Genomic DNA, 20780 nt, shown 5'->3' with positions numbered 1-20780 from the left:
TAATATGGGGGCTTTTTCAGAACTTGGAATTGTCCTGAATGACATTTCAAGGACAGATACAGGCCATTATATATCCTGCCACATCCTACAGAATTGAGTGGGAGAGAGTATAAACTACAATGTAAACTATAATCCATGCTTAGTGGCAATGCTCCAAATGTGTTCATCAATTGCAATGAATGTACCATATTAATAAAGGAGTTGTCAATGTGAGGAAAAGTGGGAGATGTGGGGAGTGGCGCACATGGGAGTCCCTTATATTTTTTTATGTAATATTTTTTGTAATCTAGGTATCTTTTAGAAATAAATTAAAAAGTTATTTAAAAAATTATTTTAAAAATAAAAATAAAAATTTATTGTGTACCTCTTTATGATGGTTAATTTTATGTGTCAACTTAGCTAGGTTATGGTGGCCAATTGTTTGGTCAAGCAATACTGGTCTGATTTTACTCTGAGGGCATTTAATAGATGGATTTGCATCTATTATTAGTTGACTGCTTCTACAGCTGATTGCATCTACAATCCAAAAAGGAGATGGCCTTATCCAATCACTGGAGGTTTTAAAGGTCAGAAATGAGGATTTCAGAAATTAGAAAGAATTTCTGCCTCAACTTCAGTCAGCCAGATTTTCTTGGGGAATTCAGACTGCCAGACTTCAGAATCACCTTTATTTGAATTCCCTGCTTAAGGTCTGCCCTGCAGTTTGGATTTGCCAGTTCCCACAGTTACATGAGTCAATTCTTCAAAATAAATTTATATATGTATGTGAGAAATGACTTTGTCAGTTCTGTTTCTCTAGAGAGCACTGACTATTAAAAACTACATTCATAATATTTGGTTCTAGAGATTTTGATGAAAGTGTATCTTGAGAGGCAGTGTGGCATGTTAGAAGTGAGGGATCAGGATACCTGCCACTGATGACCTTTGTGAACTTGAAATGTAATACCATCTCGCTGTTTCAGGTTCCACAATACTAACTGAGGATAATAATACTTATCCCATAGGATTCTTGTAAAAATAAAATGTGCCTACACGTGACGCCTGGCACATGTAAGTGTTCATCTAATTTTAACTACTATTTATAATGCTGTCTTTAATGTATGTTTAGATTTATGTACTATCTGTATATATATCAAACATTTAAGTATGATGATTTCAGCCCTATTCTTCTTCACTCTACTTCTTTCCTAAACTTTGGACACCTTTTACTTACCAATAATTATGAGCAAAGATTTTTATTCTATAGCATTGTTTGTACAATTGCATAGGGAATTTTCTTTTTTAAAATAAAGTAAAACTGGCAGATTCTAGGAGCGAAAAATTCAAAGAATTTTCTTTGTCAAGGATTCTTCATAGCTTTCCCTATACCTGAAGTTTATTCAGGCTTTTATAAAAGGTTTAATAGTGTCCAGTATGTAAAAAATGCTGGAAAAATGTTTTTATTATTCATAAATAGAGTATAATAAATTATAAAGGAAATAATCCCTAATAAAGAAATGGAAACAATTGTAACATTTTCATACATTGTATTATTCATATGGTCCTAGAAAATCACATTTATTCCTCAGAAAGCCTAGGAATGTAAACAGCATAGACAGAAATGACAAATTTTAGTCAATTGTTGAAAAGCTAATGTTTTGTTTCTGGTATACTCATTCTTCAAGTGCAAGGCTTTGGGCAAAAAAAAAAAAATGCATCTTCATTTAATAATCTATTATCAGTTAAAAGTTCTGAAATGTAATTTCCTCCAGAAATGTTACCAAAAGAGAAATTTCTTTTCATGGCTCTCACACTTTGAAGAAATAATTTATTGTATCAAAAAAATTGTAGTTTTTGAAGCATAGGCTTGTCTCATACTGGAATGCAGCAGGCAAGTGGGGGACATTAACCAATAGATAACAGTGTGGAATAAAGGGAGGGTTCAAGGGGGAGAAAATAACTGATGGAATCTCATGTTGATTTAAGACACCGTCTTAGCTTTCTACAGCTACTGTAACAAAGTACCACAAAGTGGGTGACTTGAAACAATAAAAATTTATTTTCTCACGGTTCTGAAGGCAGGAGTTAGTAAGGAGAGCAGGATGATCCTCTGCCTGAAGGTTCTAGGGAAAATCCTTCCTTACGTTTTCCTAGTTTCTGGTGGTCCCAAGCATTCCTTGCCTTGGGGCAGCAAAATACCAAGCGAGCCTCCATTTTTTTAAAAGTAAACTTTATTTCAACTTCAAAACATAAAATAAACAAAGGCAGCTTAACAAATTATGGAAGTATTACTCTAAAAAATTCTGTCCAAGATAGTTTTTTGAGATATGAATATGATTAAGCATTTTTTTCTTCATTAACAAGGAGACCTTGGTCAGGTCATTTAACCAATATGTGCTCATTTATGTATATTTCTGAACACTGGAGGAACAATTCAGTTTGCTTTTAGAATTAAATGAGATAATTGTGCCTCCATTTTTACATGACTATCTTCTCCCTATGCATCTTCATCTTTACTTGGTGTTCTCCTCTGTGTGTTGGTCTGTGTCTCTTCTCTCTCCTTATATGGATGTCTGTCACTGGATTAGAGCCCACTCAATGACCTCATCTTACCATGATTACATCCGCAAGACCCTATTTATTTCAAAATAATCACATATTCACAGTATTGGGGGTCAGGATTTAAACGTATTGTTTTGGATGACAAAACTTACCTCATAACAGTGACCAAGGCTAAACGTGCGCGCACACACACACACACATACACACACACATGCAACAGCCTTGAATTGTTAATGTGTTATCCATACTACACTACATAAATTCACTAGCATAAAAAGATTGCTTCATCTTTTGGTTGGCTTTGTCTGCACAGATGTGGCTATGGACACTTCAAGCTTCAGTGAGCTCTCCTACTAGTTTATAACCTTACGAGGGTGTTTTTCTGCCAGCAGAACATTGGCCATAAATGTCTATTAGTCAAAATAACAGCGGCAGTTTTATAAGGCCTGTGAGTGCATATTTCCCAGTCTGCTTCTCTATAAATTACGAAGAATGCAAAAATAACCAATAGTTTGACCTTTTAAATCACAAATTGGATAGGCTTACCATTAAAGTACATTGTAAATGTGTTTCCCATTATTTAGCTCATTTAGCATGTTCAGCAGTGAGTATTCGAATGTTTTTAGTTTCTTTTTTTTTAACTTCACAGAAGGCATTCAATGGTTTTTCAAGCCATGGGGATGTTTAAAAGACTGGAATACAATAGGAATATTGCTAATAGATCACAATTAACCACCTGTGTAGTAGATAAAGAACATAAAAAATTCAACAGGCTCAGAAATTATTTGGTTTTGTGTTAATCATTTAGATGGTCCACATATTGGAAAATTAATGTAACTTGCTCAATTTGGAAAATAATGTGACTGTATCACATACATAGAATGAGAAAATAAATAACTGGAATTAAGGTTTGCAATTTAAAGGATTACACTGCAAGTTGAGGAATTATCAATAATTAAATGAAGAAACCAATATAAATTATTTCAAATTCTACAGAAACTATGTTTCATATTAATATTATAATAGGGCATGCTGATAAGCGTATGTGGAAGTATTCATCTGATTTTTTTCCTACCCTGAAACAAGTTGATTCCTTTTATCTTCAACTTCATTTACCTGAAAAAATATTTTTAAAACTTATCTATGTTCACTTGTATCTATCCTTTAAATTCTCTCTTGTGTAGATGAAAATACCAAAATGCTATAAAAAGTGTGGAATAAAATATGATATTTGATTTTCAAAGTCTTGTTACCAAATAGTGCTTTTTTATGTCAGAGATGTCACTGAGAGGTCTCTTACATAAACCACAAAGAGGGAGGTGGACTTGGCCCAGTGGTTAGGGCGTCCGCCTACCACATGGGAGGTCTGTGGTTCAAACCCTGGACCTCCTTGACCCGTGTGGAGCTGGCCCACGCACAGTGCTGATGTGTGCAAGGAGTGCCCTGCCATGCAGGGGTGTCCCCCGTGTAGGGGAGCCCCACGCGCAAGGAATGCGCCCCGTAAGGAGAGTTGCCCAGCGCGAAAGAAAGTGCAGCCTGCCCAGGAATGGCGCTGCACACATGGAGAGCTGACATAAGATGACACAACAAAATGAGACACAGACTCCCGGTGCTGCTGATGAGGATAGAAGTGGTCACAGAAGAACACACAACGAGTGGACACAGAGAGCGGACAACTGGGGTGGGGGGTGGAGGGGAATAAATTTTTAAAATAAATAAATAAATAAATCATGAAGATACACTGACCCGTCACAATTAATTACTTATCAACTGGGGTTCAAACGGTATTGGCTAGCTGGAAAAGTGACTGTGCAGAATAGCATCAATTCAAATGTCCTGGTCACATGCAGCTAGGATCTGTTCTTCATATAACCATTTAATTCAATATATTGTAATGTGATTTTAAAGGGGAAAAAATTTTAAGGCAGTGTCTGTTTTCCTCAGCCTGCAATATATATATATAAAGATTACTTTATTTGTACAAAGATTAGATAGGTTTATACAATCTATTACTCAAATATAGTCCATGACAAATTTTTAAAGTAATTCCAAGTGAGAGGGATGTGCTTTTTGTATTACAATTTTCAAGCAAACATTAATTTATTTAAAAGACAGTAGACTTTTATTTTTCTATTGCTATTTATGGATCACTTATGATTTCTTTAAGTATAAGCTGATCTCTTTCACTGGGTTCCTAAACACCCCTGTGGCACTTCCCTCATATTATACTGAGCTCCTCTTTGTAATATCTTTCTAACACAGCCCATCTTTTCAACATTTTTTGTTGCCTTAAATATGATGCTACAGCAGGAAGGTCTACTTATTGTATAAGTAGGTTGCATTTGAGAGAAAAGTACTACAGAAATATAAAACACTATTATTAGAAGATTAAACTCTAATTGAAAGTAAGGAAGCCTTTTCCTCTTACTTTTCACTATAGGAAATGTGAAGTGGCTTATAATAAGCCAAAGGAAATGAAAGCACTGACGGGAGAGATAGGTGTGCAGGTGGTTGATAACGGCCAAGATTGCCCACAGATTATTGATGAGCCACGCATACTATAGCCAACCTGTATTTTATTTCAGAATGCATGACATAAAGGTAAAAATGTGTTCCATTAAAATCGAAATCCAAATGTGTTTCATTAAAACAAGATTTTGAGGACCATCCAGGGTACATAGAATATGAAAACATGTAAAATTTCTCAATGAGCAGGTAACAGTCATCTGTGTTTCTTAGAACTAGCTATTTGCTATTTGCACAGAGCTCCCCCTTTAAAAGGCTAATTGCAGTGAGTAAAGATCTTAACAATAAAATTAAGGCAACTGTTACTGTTTAAGTGACTTAATTCTATCAGTCAAAAGAAAGGCATAAAGAGAAGTAGTCAATTTAGCAACTTTCAACTATGTAGTCTCCATGTGTGCTATGGTGAAAACAAAACCACTAATGTGAGAAAGAGCAGGACAGCAAAACTGTTAACATAATGGTATTCTTGCAACAGATATGAAACACTGATTCTGTGCTTTAAAGTGAATGTTACTATTTCTCTTAAAATAATCCTGATATTACTATTTATTTTTACATGAATTTTGATCTAATATATAACAACTCTTTCCACCAACCCCCCCCTCCAAATATATATATTGTGGTTGTGGTTGTGAAAGAAGAATTTTTTTTTTAGTTTTCTTAGTATACTTGAAATGTATATTATTATTTCCACTCTCCTTCCCTCCCCCACATGTCAGCCCTCAATTAAGTGGAATTTAGTTATTGGAATAAACAAATAGCAAATGAGTTCTAAAGGCTTTCCCAATAGTAAAGTGCAGTCTGGTTTAGGATAAGATGAAAATCAGTTGGAAAATTGTCTATTTTGCTTGTTTTATTTTTTTGTATTTTTAACTGTAAAGAAATACTTGATGAATTATTACCTGACCTAGCTATTTTATGGTGCCAATGTACTCTTTAATTAGATTAGAAGATAACATCTAGTTTAATCCTTTCATGGAATATTTTAGTTTTTTCCTTTCATATTTTTGTTTCTAGGTCTTAAATGAAAAATAGGCTGGGCCTTATACTTCAAAGTATAACGAGAAATTATCCTAACCATAAGGAAGTTTAATCCTAAAGTGATTACTATATTTCCATTCCTGAAATTTTAAAAAAATGTTGTTTGAGTATATGATGCATAATGATTAGGAACAAGGACTTTGAACTGGTGGTTTCACAATTTCCAATTGAGAGGACTGTGAGAAGTTGCTTAACCTCTTTAAAACTCATGTTGTTTTCCCTACTGTGACATGGAGAGAATAATACTTATCTCACAGCATTATGATAAGAATTATTAGAAATAATTCATAAAGAATTTAACAGAGTTATTGAGGGTGGAATTAGCTCCATATTTGAGTTAACTCCATATTGGAGTGAGGGGGGCATTGTGAGCAGAAAAGGAACGGCTTAATCCAGGCTATTCTCTAGAACACACTTCTGGGGAAGTGCAGACTAGTTGCTTTCCCTGCTGTCTCTGCTCAGGTGAGTGTAAGTAATAACTCAAACAATTGCACATCCAGGTTACTTCTCTTGTATCACTGATCAAATTCTCTGCATGGTGGACACCCAGGATTTAGGAGAGGCGCAGACTTACTCTGCTCCTTCTTCCTGTGTGATTATTCTCTTGGTTGTATCAATGGAACACAGAACTGCTGGGGGAGGAGAACAAAGCAGTCATCAATGCTAGCACAAAATAAGTGCATAATGAATGGATATTTGGTTGTTAACATATTACTTGTCTATTTAGCATGATTCAGGGCCAGTCATGTTGAGAAGAGAGATGGAAAGAGTGACCAGGGAGATTTCTATAGGCATCTGATATTTCTATAGGGAGAAAATGAGTCAAAATTTCTAAAAGCAATTACTTTTGTTGGCTTAACAAAAAACAAACAATAAAACATCCTAAATCAGGAAATGAGTTCTCTTTTCTAGCTTGAATACTAATCCATACTGTGCAGATTAGATAATCTGAGATAATTTTTCATCTATAAACTCAAAATTATGTATTAATGTATCATTAAGCACTAGAGAGAATTTTACCTGCTGATTGGTACTTTTTCTGAAACTGTTGAATTATATATAATGACTCAAAATGACACAAACTCAGAGTTTAGTAACAAGGTCAGTGTTCACATATTTTACTCAACTTTTATCTGAGAACATATCTGGAGATCTCATGAAAAAGGATTTTCTCTTTGTTAGTTTTTCAAGTACATAAAACTTTAATGAACCAAAATCAATGGAAAATAGCCTTTGGCTGGAGACTTTTCTCTGTTTCTTAATTTTAGTCTGCTCAAATGCTTGTCTTACACAATTCTGGAAATAGTGACTCTCATGGCAGACTAATCAAGAACTGCAGAATGACCCAAATGCATGAAATAAGTTAGTCATGAAGTGCCTTTGAACTTCTATGTGGTTATATATTTCTGTTCAGCATGGTGATGAAACCTCTACTATGTTTAGATTTTATGTAATATGGGTGATGAACCATATTAGAAATGAAGTTATATCCCTAAAATGTAACCATGCTTGCCTTTATGTCTTTTGTCCAAAATGTGAGAAATGCAGAGAGTAAATTTCTTATATAAAATATACAAATTCAAAATTGAAATCATTTGAACTTGTAAACTGCATAAATGATCCCATAATTATAGTGTTATATACTGGTGTAATCAAATACTTCTAGGGAACTGAAGAAGGCAATGCTTTTTCCCTAGGAATTTTGTAAAAATACAGAACAGTCACATTAATATAAGTTAATTCCTTTTTTAAAAGAAAAAAGAGCAAGGAAATAATAACAGGTGCTGGGCTAGGTAACAGTCTCTTGTGATTAAAAAAATAATAATGACGGGTTTAAATTGAAAAACCTCTAAGTACTAGAAGTGTTGGAAGAGCAGGTTGAAGATTAGAATTAGAATCCACATGGGAAAGAAGGAAGTAAACTCTTTACCACAAATCATATAGATACTTCATTTGAAATCAAACATGACCTGAACATGTGTCATATAATCTAGCAAAATACACCTGGTTTTTATTAAGATGGTGTGAGCCAAAGACCACAATGTTTTAGACAAGCTTGAGCAGATCCCCTGCTAAGGAGAAAGATAAATGTATTACTGCATGTCTTGCTCTTGAAAACTAAACCCCCAAAACCCGAATACACCAACTTCAAGTAATTAATAGTATTCTAAACATGCATACCATGTACAGGAAATCAATATAATGCAGTAACAGCATACATTCTGAAATGATAAAGTTTGGGGTTCAAATCTTTACATTTCAACTTACTGGCTGTGTGATTTGAGCATAGTAATTAACCTCTCATCATTTCAATCTCTTCATTTCTAAAATGGGCACTACTGCAATCCAATTTTATAGTATAATTGTATACAGTAAAAACAATACATGTAAAATGCTTAATACAGTGGTACAAAATAAGATCTCGATAAATGATGGCTACTTTCATTTTTATCATAAATTGAATATTGACTTATTGCTATAAAGACTCTTCATGGAAAATTAGTTAAATTGAAACATGCCAAGACATACTGTTTTTGATTGCCACATAAAATCTACCCATTCTCAAGTCCAACAACTCATTAGGAAGTTTTCTGATGAATTTTTGTAAAATTTATTTTATTATATTTTCATATTTACAGAAAAGTTACAAGAAAAATACAAATAACTCAAATATGACCTTTATCCATATTCATAAAGTGGTTACATTTTTACCCCATTTGCTTTATTTTATTCTCCCTCTTTCTCCTCTCTCTCCCTCTCTGTCTAATTCACAAGCCCCATGTAAGTATATGTGCCTATATGTACCCACACATACATACACACTTTCTTCTATTTTTCTGAAACATTTGTTAGCAAGTTGGAAACATTTTACTGCTTTACTGTAAATACTTTAGTGTATATGCCCTAAAAACAAGGACATTCCCTTATATATTATCAGTACTCAGTAGAATTATCAAAATGAGGAAATTTAGCATTGATACAATACCATTATCCAATTCACAGCCCACATTAAAATTTGATGAATTGTTTCAGTGACATCCTTTATTGCTATTTTCCCCACCAGCATCCAATACAGGATCATGCAGTACCTTTTGTTTTAATGTCTTTAATTTTTTCTTGTAAACAGCTTTCTTGAAATATAATTCACCTACCATACAACTCACCAATTTAAATTGCACAGTTCAATGATTTTTAGTATACTCACAGTTACGGGAAACCATTACCACAGTCAATTTCAGGGCATTTCATCTCAAAAAAAGGATACTCTGTACTCTTAATTTATCAGCATTCTATCCCCTTTCACCTACAGCACTACGAAGTTACTAATACATTTTCTGTTCCTATGGATTTGCCTATTCTGGGTATTTCCTATAAATGCAATCACATAATGTATGGTCTTTTGTAACTGGCTTCTTAGCAATGTTTTCAAGGGCCATCTGTATTGTAGCATTTGTCAGTATTTCATTCATTTTTATGTTTCTGTAATATACTACATTTTGTTCGTCCATTCATTAGTGGATGTGCATTAATAGTTTCCAACAAAAAATGTTGTCGTAAGAGTCGTGTATGTTTTAATGTAAGCATTTATTTTTCTCTTGGGTGTATAACTAGGAGTGGACTTGTTGGGTCATGTAGTAATTCTATGTTTTATCATTTGAGGAAGTGCCAGTTTGTTTTCTAAGTTAACCGTAGGACTTTACCACTCCACTAGCAGTGACTGAGATTCCTACTTTCTCCAAATCCTTGCCAACATTATTATTGTCTGACTTTTATCATTCTAGCTATCACAGTGGGTTTGCAGTAGTCCTGATTTGCATTATCTTGATAATTAATGATATTGTCTTTTCATATGCTTGTGAAACATTTCTATATCTTCCTTGGAAAAATGCCTATTTTGACTCTTTGCCATATTTTAATTGGGCTATTTTCTTTTTATTATTATGTTTTAAAAGAAGCTTTAGATTATATAAATGTTGCATCAAAAATAAAAGGGAAGGAAGTGGATATGGCTCAATTGATTGGCCTGTGCCCTCAGAGAGCTGACAGCCCACGCTCATGGAGATTTGATAGCCCACGTCTGCGGCGAGTTGGCACAGCAAGATGATGCAACAAAGGGAGACAAGCAGACACAAAAGAACATGCAGTGAATGGACACAGAGAGCAGACAGCAAACAAGCGGCAAGGGGGGGATAAATAAATAAAAATAAATCTTAAAAAAATATGTATATATATATATGAGATTCCCATATACATATACCCCACCTCCTACCCCTCTTAAACTGTCCCACATAAACAACATCTTTAATTAGTGTGATACATTTGTTAAAATTGATGAACACATATTGAAGCATGGCTACTAATTATGGACTATAGTTTATATTATACTTTATACTTTGCACTGCACAATTTTATAGGTTTTGACAAAATGTATAATGACCTGTATCCATCATGGCAATGTCATGCAGAACAATTCCAATGTCCCAAAAATGCCCCTATTGTACCTATTCTTCCCTGCCCACTCAGAACATCTGGTGGTCGCTGCCTTTACAACTATATTACAAGTTCTTCCATTGCTAGAATAATGTCTACTTTAGTCCATAGTTGAATTCCCCCTCTATGTTTGATCATTTTTCAATCTTGATTTTGGGATGGTAATGCCCACTCTGATTTTCATTGAGAGGTGGCTTAGATCCCATGGGGCAGATGGATGGAACTGCAGTTGCAGATGCTTTCTGTTTTTTGGGATGGGCATTGTCCATCATCTTTTTGTTAGTTGTCTTGGGCAGGTCCAATGAACTGGAGAGTAGGTATTGGCTACAACTCTGCTGAGATTCAGTGCTCAAACTACATATGTACAGACTGAAGATTTAAAACCCTGGTACATGTATTTGAAGGGTATAGTGCTACTTATAGGTTATACAAAAGGGGCAGAAGACCCATGCATAGTGAAATTATTTTATTAGTTTAATTCTGTTACTTTGGGAAGCATATATTCCAAAGGTCCACTGACAGGGTGTCGAATTCCTGAAATAGTCTACCCTGCCTATAGTGTCTAGATGTCTCTAGAACCCTCAGGAGCCCCACTGTTTGAGGCACTGTTTACTGTGGCAGTCAATGAGATCCTGTTGAGACATGCAAACTATAACATCTGGAATAACATGCGGACTCACTTTGGTATTTTTAAAATTTATTTTAATATACTTTTTAATATTTAATTTTAAAAGATACTTCGATTACATAAATGTTACAAAATATATATAGGGGATTCCCACATGCCCTGCTCCCTCTTCCTCCCCCTCCCACATTAACAACATCCTTCATTAATGTGGTACATTTGCTACAACTGATGAACACATTTTGGAGCATTGCCCCTAAGCATGGACTATAGTGTACACTGTAGTTTACACTCTCTCCTACACATTTTTCTAAGTTATTACAAGATATATGATGGCCTGTATCTGTCATTGCAATGTCATTCAGGGCAATTCCCAAATCCTGAAAATGCCCCCAAATTACACCTATTTTTCCCTCTCCCTCCCCTCAGAACCTCCTGTGGCCACTGCCTTCACATCAGTTAGAAGAGATCTGCTAGAATCACAGTAAGTCTATAGTAGAATAACAGTAAGTCTACTCTATTCCATCATTCATTCACCAATCCTGGGGATTTGGGGATAGTGATGCCCACTCTGCCTCTAATTGGCAGGGGGCTTATGGCCCATGGAACAGATGAATGCCACTATCTTGCTTGCAGTTGCAGACTCTCTCTATTCCTTGACATAGTTATTGTCCATCATCATCTCCTTGTTAGTTGTCCTGGGTGAGTCCAATGAATTGGAGATTAGGTTTTGCAAATCTGTTGAGATTCAGGGCCCGACTGGTACATGGGACAACCCAAAGATTTAAGTCTCTTGGACATACACCAATCAACTCTAGGACTAACTATAGGTTCAACTAGAGAGACAGAAGAGCCATGTTAGGGAAACCACAACTGAGTCCAACTCACTTGCACACTGGGGAGCATAAATTCCCTACTTACTTTGAAGTCTCTTAGCCATAAAACTCATTTGTATTTAATATTCCCCACTTTTGGCCAAGGTCTCTTTCCAGATGCATTGCTAGTCGGTGCTTGGTAATAATCCTTCAGTATCAGGGAGGCTTACCCCTAGGAGTCATGTCCCATGCCAGGGAAAGGGTAGTGTATTTATATGTAGAGTTTAGCTTAGAGAGAGGCTACACTTGAATAACAAGTAGACTTTCAGGAGGTAGTTCTTAGGCAATATATATTGCTAGGCTAAGTTTCAATTTCACAAATAAAGGTTCATAAGTACAGTCATTAATATCAAGGGCCTGGTGTAATGAAAACTGCAACTCAATGTTAAAAGAAATTTTTAAAAAGTCCTAAATAACTGGAAGAACATGCCATGCTTATGGAATGAAGACTAAATATCATTAAGATATAAATTCTACTCAAATCGATATACAGATTCAATGCCATCTCAATATAAATTCCACCAGCATTTTAAAAAAATGAAAACATGATTTTCAAGTTTATTAGGAAGGGCAAGGGGTTCTGAGTGGCCAGAAACATCATAAAAAGAAGTGAACCCTCATCTCCAGACTTTAAATCATATTGCCTAGCTATAATGGTAAAAACAGCATGGTAGTGACATGAAGACAGGCACATAGACCAATGGAACCAAATTGATGGTTCAGAAACAGATCCTCATATGTATGGTCAAGTGATTTTTGACTAACCCACACAGCTCAGGCAGAAAAGTCCATTCAACAAATGGTGCTGAAGGAATTGGATATCCAAAGCTGAAAGAAGGAAAAAGGACCCCTATCTCATACCTTATCCAAAAATTAACTCAAAATGGATCAAAAATCTAAAAATAAAAGCAAGAACAATAAAAACTCTAGAAGAAATTGTAGGAAAATATCTTCAGGCCCTGGTGGTAGGTGGTAGATTCTTAAAGAAGATAAGAGGAGGACTGAGATGGACTACTGATGTTTAATGTGTATAGAATTTTTCATTAGCTTTACTGTAAAAGTGTGTAAATGTATAGAGTGGATGGTAACAAATAGTGAGTAACAGCTAGTTTATAAATGGGGATGTGGCTGAAATTGTAGTCTAGGTATGTAAATGCCAACTAATAGAATGCCGGAGAATAATCTAGGAACTAAATAGCACAGTAAACTAAGAGGTCAATGAGAATTGTGGCTGATGGTACAGATACAAGAGTGTCCTTTGTGGGAAACGGACTTTGGCCCAGTGGTTGGGGCGTCCGTCTACCATATGGGAGGTCCGCGGTTCAAGCCCCAGGCCTCCTTGACCCGTGTGCAGCTGGCCATGAGCAGCGCTGATGCGCGCAAGGAGTGCCGTGCCACGCAAGGCTATCCCCCGTGTGGGGGAGCCCCACGTGCAAGGAGTGCGCCCGTGAGGAAAGCCGCCCAGCGTGAAAAGAGGGCAGCCTGCCCAGGAATGGGGCACCGCCCACACTTCCCGTGCCACTGACGACAACAGAAGCGGACAAAGAAACAAGATGCAGCAAATAGACACCAAGAACAGACAACCAGGGGAGGGGGGGAATTAAACAAATAAATAAATCTTTAAAAAATAAAAAAATAAAAAAAGTGTGTCCTTTGTGAGCTAGAACAAATGTACATCACTACTGCACGGTGGTGAAAATGTGGAGAAGCATGAGAAAAATAGAACTGGAGTGACCTATGGACTATGATTAGCAGTAATAATATAATATTCTTGCATCTATTTGAAAGATGTACTGTGTTGATAATGAGGCAGTATCAAAAATGAGAGCTAAATGTATACTATGGACGTGGTAACAATCAGGTGATATTATCTTATCTGTAACAAAAGTTCCACCACAGTGTGGTGTGTTGATGGACGGGTGTTGTTTGGGAATTCTGCATGTGTGTATAATTGTTTTGTAACTTTACAACTTCTGTCATAAAAAATATATTTAAAAAATAATAATAGGGTGGGTTGGGGGGAAATATACCAAATAACATAAGGACTATAATTAGTAGTAAGATTTTGACAATATTCTTTCATAATTTGTAACAAATATCTCATGACAATGCAAGGTGTTGGTGGAGGGTTGATGTATAGGACCCCTGCGTGATATGCATGTTTGCTTTGTAAATTCACAATTTTTACTATGCACTTAATTGTTTGTATGTTCACTTATAAATGATATAACGATAATAATAATAGGGTAGGTTGAGGGGAAAATACTTTGGTTAGTAGTAATATTTTGACAATGCTCTTTAATCATTAGTTAAAAAGGTTTAACAACAATACAAGTTATTGGAGATAAGGTGAGTTATGAGAGTCCTGTATGATGTTATATATGTTTTTTGTGTTAGTTCACAACTATTATTATACACTTATTGTTTATGTATGTTTATTATGAGTGATATACTTCAATAAATTAATTTTAAAGGTATTGGTAGTGGGATGAGTTATGAGAGTCCTGTATGATGTTATATATGTTTGTTTTGTAAGTTCACAACTACTACTGTATACTTATTGTTTATGTATGTTTATGTATGAGTGATATACTTCAATAAATTAATTAAAATATAAAAAATATTAATAAAATAATAAATAAGATACAAAAATAAAAATAAAAATTTTCATTATCTTTTGTCACCATAAGATCTGTTATCTTTTATGTACAGTGGTAACTTCTTCCATATGTTCCCCCAGTGTCTTATTTTTTTGCTTTATCTTGAAATAAACTTTAGGTTACAGAAATGTCACATAGCATGTATAGGGGATTCCATGTACCCAAACTCATCCCATTCTCTCACTCTCCCCCATTAATAACATTTTACATGTTTATGGTAAATTTGTTACAATTGATGTACAAATATTGAAGCATTGCTACAAACCATGGTCAGTCTTATGGTTAACATTTTGTGATACCTTTTTATAGATTTTGACAAAATTTAAAATGACCTGTGTATGTCATTGCAAGATCATGCAGAATAATCCCAATACCCTAAAAATGCCCTTGTTTCATCTATTCCATTCTTCCCTACTCCTCCCCCAGAAACCTATGGAAACCATTAAATTTCCATTTTTGAAGAATAAACTTTATAATTACATGCAGTAATACTGAATACTTGGCATATTGGTCTTTTTTTTTTTTTTTTTTAGACATTGCCTATGTTCTGAAGAGATTCTTGCTGCTCTAATTGAGAACATAGCAGGACTCCTGAGGATGGGTGTTTAATATTTTCTTGTTTATTTGTGGGGATCCTCCTACTGAGATAACATACTATGACAAGATGAACACTTTCATATTCCATATAGGCATGCCCCTATCCCTGTATCATCCCACCCTGACACCCTGCACCAGTAATTCTCCCCTGCCATATTTCCAAAAGAACATTCCCACCATTTTAATTTTAAACAGACCTGCAAATCTCTGAGTTCACCTGCTCCATTCTCCAGCCCTCCTCCTAGTTCTATGAATAGTCCAACCCAAGCCTGTATCCTATTCCCCCTCACATTCCCTCACCTGTGAATCCAATCACACCACTTTACCACTATCACCCTCATCCACTGCCCAACCATCCCTTCCACCTTATGATAGATTTTGCCCATATTGAGCACCAACTTACCAATCTCTACTCCCTTTCTCTCTCCTGATAGCCTGTCTTCCAGCTTCTAGTTCTGTGAGTCTGCTTGATTTGCTTAATTATATCAGTGGGGTCATTTAATATTTGTCTTTCAGTGACTGGCTTACTTCACTCAACATAACGTCATCAGTATTCATCCTTGTTGTCCCTGGTGTTAATACTGCATTCTTTCATACAGTTGAGTAATATTCCATTGTATGTATACACCACAATTTGCTTATCCATTCATCTGTTGATGGACACATGGGTAGCTTCCAACTTTGGCAATTGTGAATAATGTTATGAAATGAACACTGATGTGCATTATCTGTTCATGTTCCTGCTTTCAGTTCTTTTGGGCACATTCCTAGTTTTAGGATTGCCAGATCATATGGAAATTCTCTACTTAGCTTTCTGAGGAACCACCAAACCATCCCACACAGTATCTGCACCATTCTATATTCCCACCAGCAGTGGATGAGTGTTCCCTTTCCTCCACATCCTCTCCAAAGCTTGTAGTCCTGTTTTTTTAATAGCTGCCAGTCTGGTAGAGGTAAGATGATATCTCACTGTAGTTTTGATTTGCATTTTCCTAGTAGCTAATGATATTGATATTTTTTTTCATGTGATTTTTAGCTATTTATATTTCTTCTTTGGAGAAGTGTCTGTTCAACTCACTTGCCTAGTTTTTAAATGGGTTGTTTGACTTTTTATTTTTGAGATACAAATTTCTTTATATATGAGGGATATTAGTTGCTTATTGGATAGATGATTTCCAGATATTTCCCCCATTCAATAGGTTGCCTTTTCACTTTCTTGACAAACTCCTTTGAAGTACAGAGTTTTAATTTTGAGGAGGTCCCATTTATCTATTTTATCTTTTGTTGCTCACACCTTAGGTGTAAAGTTTATGAAACCATTTCCTACTACAAGATCTTGTAATATCTTCTGGGAGCTTTATGGTCTTCACTCTTATGATTAGATCATTGATTCATCTTGAGTTAATTTTTGTGTAGGACATGAAGTGAGGTGGTGATCCTCTTTCATTCTTTTGGATATGGATGTCCAGTTCCCCCAGCACTGTATTTCGAAGAGGCCATTCTCTCCCATTTGAGTGGGCTTGATGGTCTTGTGAAATATCAGTTGGCTGTCTATGTGAAGATCTCTATCAGAACTCCCAGTTCTGTTCCATTGGTTGGTATGTCTATTCTTATGCCAACACCATGCAGTTTTGACCACTTTTGCTTTGTAGTATGCTTTGAAGTCAGGTAGAGTGAATCCTCCCATTTCTTTTTTTTTTTTTCAATATGTTTTTGGCTATTCAGGGCCCCTTGTCATCCCAAATAAATTTCATAATTAGCTTTTCCAATTCAGTAAAAATTGCTGTTGTAATTTTTGGAGGGATTGCATTAAATCTGTAAATCTATTAGGGAAGGATAAATACCTTAATGATGTTAGTCTTCCAATCCATGAATATGGGTTTTTCTTCCATTTATTTAGGTCTTCTTTGATTTCCTTTAACAATGTTGCATAGTTTTTTGTGCACAAGTTCTGTACATCTTTAGTTAAGTTTATTCCTAGGTATTTAATTCTTTTAGTTGCTACATAAATGGAATATTTTTCTTTTTTTTTCTCTTCATATTGATCATTATTGGTGTATGGAAATGTTGCTGATTTTTGCATGCTGATCTTATATTCTTCCAATTTACTGAACATATTTATCAGCCCAGAAGCTTTGTTGCAGATTTCTAAGGTCTTTCTATGTATAGGATCATGTCATCTACAAATAGTGAAACTTCTACTTCTTCCTTTCCTATATGGGTACCTTTTTTTACTTTATCTAACCTAATTTCTCTAGAACTTCTAGCACAATATTGAATAACAATGGTGACACTGGGCATCCTTGTTCCTGATCTTAGTGGGAAAGCTTTTCATTTTTAGTTTTGGTTTGTAAGTATTTTGTTGACAATTTTTGTATCTATATTCATCAGGGATCTTGGTCTGTAATTTACTTTTTTTCATAGTATCATTATCTGGTTTTGATATTAGGGTGATTTTGGTTCTATAGAATGAATTGGGTGGTGATCTTCTCCCTGTTCAATATTTTGGATGAGCTTGAGCAAGATTAGTATTAGATTGTCTCTGAATGATTGGTAAAATTTACGGTAAAGCCATCTGGTCATGAGCTTTTTATCTTTGGGAGGTTTGTGCTAACTGTTTCAATCTCTTCACTTCTGATTGGTTTGCTGAGGTCTTCTATTTCTTTTAGGGTTAGTGTTCGTGATTTGTGCATGTCTAGCTATTTGTCTATCTTATCTAGATTGTCTAGTTTTTGGCATACAATTGTACATAGCATCTTCTTATGATCTCTCTTATTTCTCTAGGGACAGTGGTAATGTCTCCCCAATCATTTCAGATTTTATTTATTTGCATCTTCTCTCCTATTTCCTTTGTCAGTCAAGCTAAGGGTATGTCGATTTTGTTGATCTTCTCAAAGAACCAACTCTTGGTTATGTTGATTCTCTCTCTCTCTCTCTCTCTTTGTTGTTGTTGTTCTCAATTTCATTTATTTCTGCTCTGATCTTTACTATTTCTTTCCTTCAGCTGGTTTGGGATTAGTTTGTTGTTCTTTTTCTCGTTCCTCCAAGTGTGGATTTAGATCTTCACATTTAGCTCTTTCTTCTTTTTTAATGTAAGCATTGATGGTTACAAATTTCCCCCTCAATACTGCCTTTTCAGTGTCCTATAGGTATATATATGTTGTGTTCTCATTTTCATTCATCTCAAGATATTTGCTGAATTATCTTGCACTTTCTTTAACCTACTGATTACTGAGAGTGAGTTGTTTAATCTCCATATGTTTATGAATTTTCACCTTTTCATGCGCTATTGATTTCCAGCTTCATTCCATTATGATCAAAGAAAGCATTTTGTATATTAATCTTTTAATTCATTTAGCCTTTTTTGTGACCCAACATATGGTCTATCCTGGAGAAGTATCCATGAGGCATTTGAAAAGAATGCATATCCTGCTCCTGCTGTTTTGGAGTTCAAAGCTCTATAGATGTCTGTTAGGCCTAGTTCATTTATCATATTATTGAAGCTCTTTATTTATCCTCTGTCCAGATATTCTATCCAACCCCGAGAGTGGTGTATTGAAGTCTCCAACTATTATTGTGGAGATATCAAAAGTGTGTGCCTCATGTATCTTGGGGCACTCAGGTTAGGTGAATAAATGTTTAGTATAGTTATTTCTTCTTGGTGAATTGATCCTTTTATTAATATATAATGGCCTTCTTCATCCCTTAAAAAGTTTTTCATTTAAAATCCATTTTGTCCAATATTAGTGTCAGTACTCTAGTTCCTTGTTGGTTACTATTTGCATTGAATATCTTTTTCCAACTTTTAACTTTTAACCTGGTTGTGTCCTTACATCTGAGGTGAGCCTTTTGTAGATAGCATATAGATAGTTCCTATTTTTTAAATCCATTCTATATCTTTTGATTGGGGAGGTCAAGCCATTAACATTAATATTATTACTGTACAGGTATTACTTCATCCACTTCATCCTTTGGCTTTCTGTTGTCATATCTTACTCTTTTCTGTCTTTTAACCTCTTAATTTACCCATCTTAATAATATTCATTTCTACACTCTTCTCCAAGTCTCTCATCCTTTTTTTTTTTTTTCCCTTTCAGGCAGCAGTATCCCCTTTTCTATCTCTTGAATCCTGGTCTTTCAGTAACATACTCTATCAGTTTTTGCCTGTGAAGGCTTTGACCTCCTTTTCATTTTTGAAGGACAGCTTTGCCAGATATAGAATTCTTGGCTGGCAGTTTTTCTTTTTTGATATCTCTTTTCAGTACCACTTTCTTCTCACCTCCATGGTTTCTTTTGAGAGGTCAACACTTAATCTTATTGAGAGTCCCTTGTATATGGTGCTTTGCTTTTCTCTTACTGTTTCCAGAATCCTCTCTTCATCTCTGATATTTATCATTCCTAATAGTAGTTCTCTCAGTGTAGGTCTATTAGGATTTATTCTGTTTGATTGTGTTGTCTTTGGATATTGATATTTATGTCTTTCTTAAGGGTTGGGAAGTTTTTGGTTATTATTTCCTCAAATATTCTTTCTGCACCTTTTCCATTCTCTTCTTCATGCACACCAATAATACATATATTTATCACTTTGCATTGTCATTCATTTCCCTGAGACCCTGTTCCCTCTTTTCCATTCTCTTTCTGTTCTCCCATCTTTCCATTTCAGATGTTCTTTTTTCAAAATTACTAGTTCTATCTTCAGGCAATTCAAATCTGCTCCCATGTGCCTCTAATGTATTTTTTTAATCTCATCCATTGTTTCCTTCATTCCCATAAGCTCTGTTACTTTTCTTTGCATGTTTCCAAATTGTTCTTTATGCTCACCCACTGTCTTCTTAATATCTTTTATCTTTTTATTCATATTTTCTTTTAATTCTTTTAATTGATTTAGGAAAATTTTGTGATTATCTTTGATTAAATGTCTTAAATCCAGTATCTCTTCAGGATACTTGGTTTGTTACTTCGGATGGGTCATCTCTTCATGTTTCCTAGTATAGCTTGTAATTTTTTGCTGATATCTAGGTATCTGAATATGTTGCTGAATTTACTCTGATGATCAATTTCTCTCTCTTGTCTATTGTCTTTTTTTCACAACTCTTATTTGATATTTGGTTCAACTTATTCTCAGTCCTTAAAACTGCCAAACTTAAGTTACTAAAATTGGGTCAGGTACTCATTAATGGCACACAGATTTTCTTGCAGGAGTTCTGGTTAAGAGAGACCTAAAACAGTTTTTCTCTGTGCAATTTGCACACTAGCTTGCGGATGGTGCTCTTTAGAGCAACTTTCCATGAATTGTTTCTTTCAATGTTTGCTTTACTGTGTTTTGGTCTGGCCAGAGCCAAGATTCAAAGCATAGTCTGCTGACTGAATTCATTGAAGAGAAGACCCCTGTCTCCCCTCTATTTTCACTTGTAACAGCTGACA

This window comes from Dasypus novemcinctus, chromosome 1, assembly GCF_030445035.2.
Source record: "Dasypus novemcinctus isolate mDasNov1 chromosome 1, mDasNov1.1.hap2, whole genome shotgun sequence".
In the NCBI taxonomy this organism is placed as follows: domain Eukaryota; kingdom Metazoa; phylum Chordata; class Mammalia; order Cingulata; family Dasypodidae; genus Dasypus; species Dasypus novemcinctus.
This window is presented reverse-complemented; position numbering follows the sequence as displayed.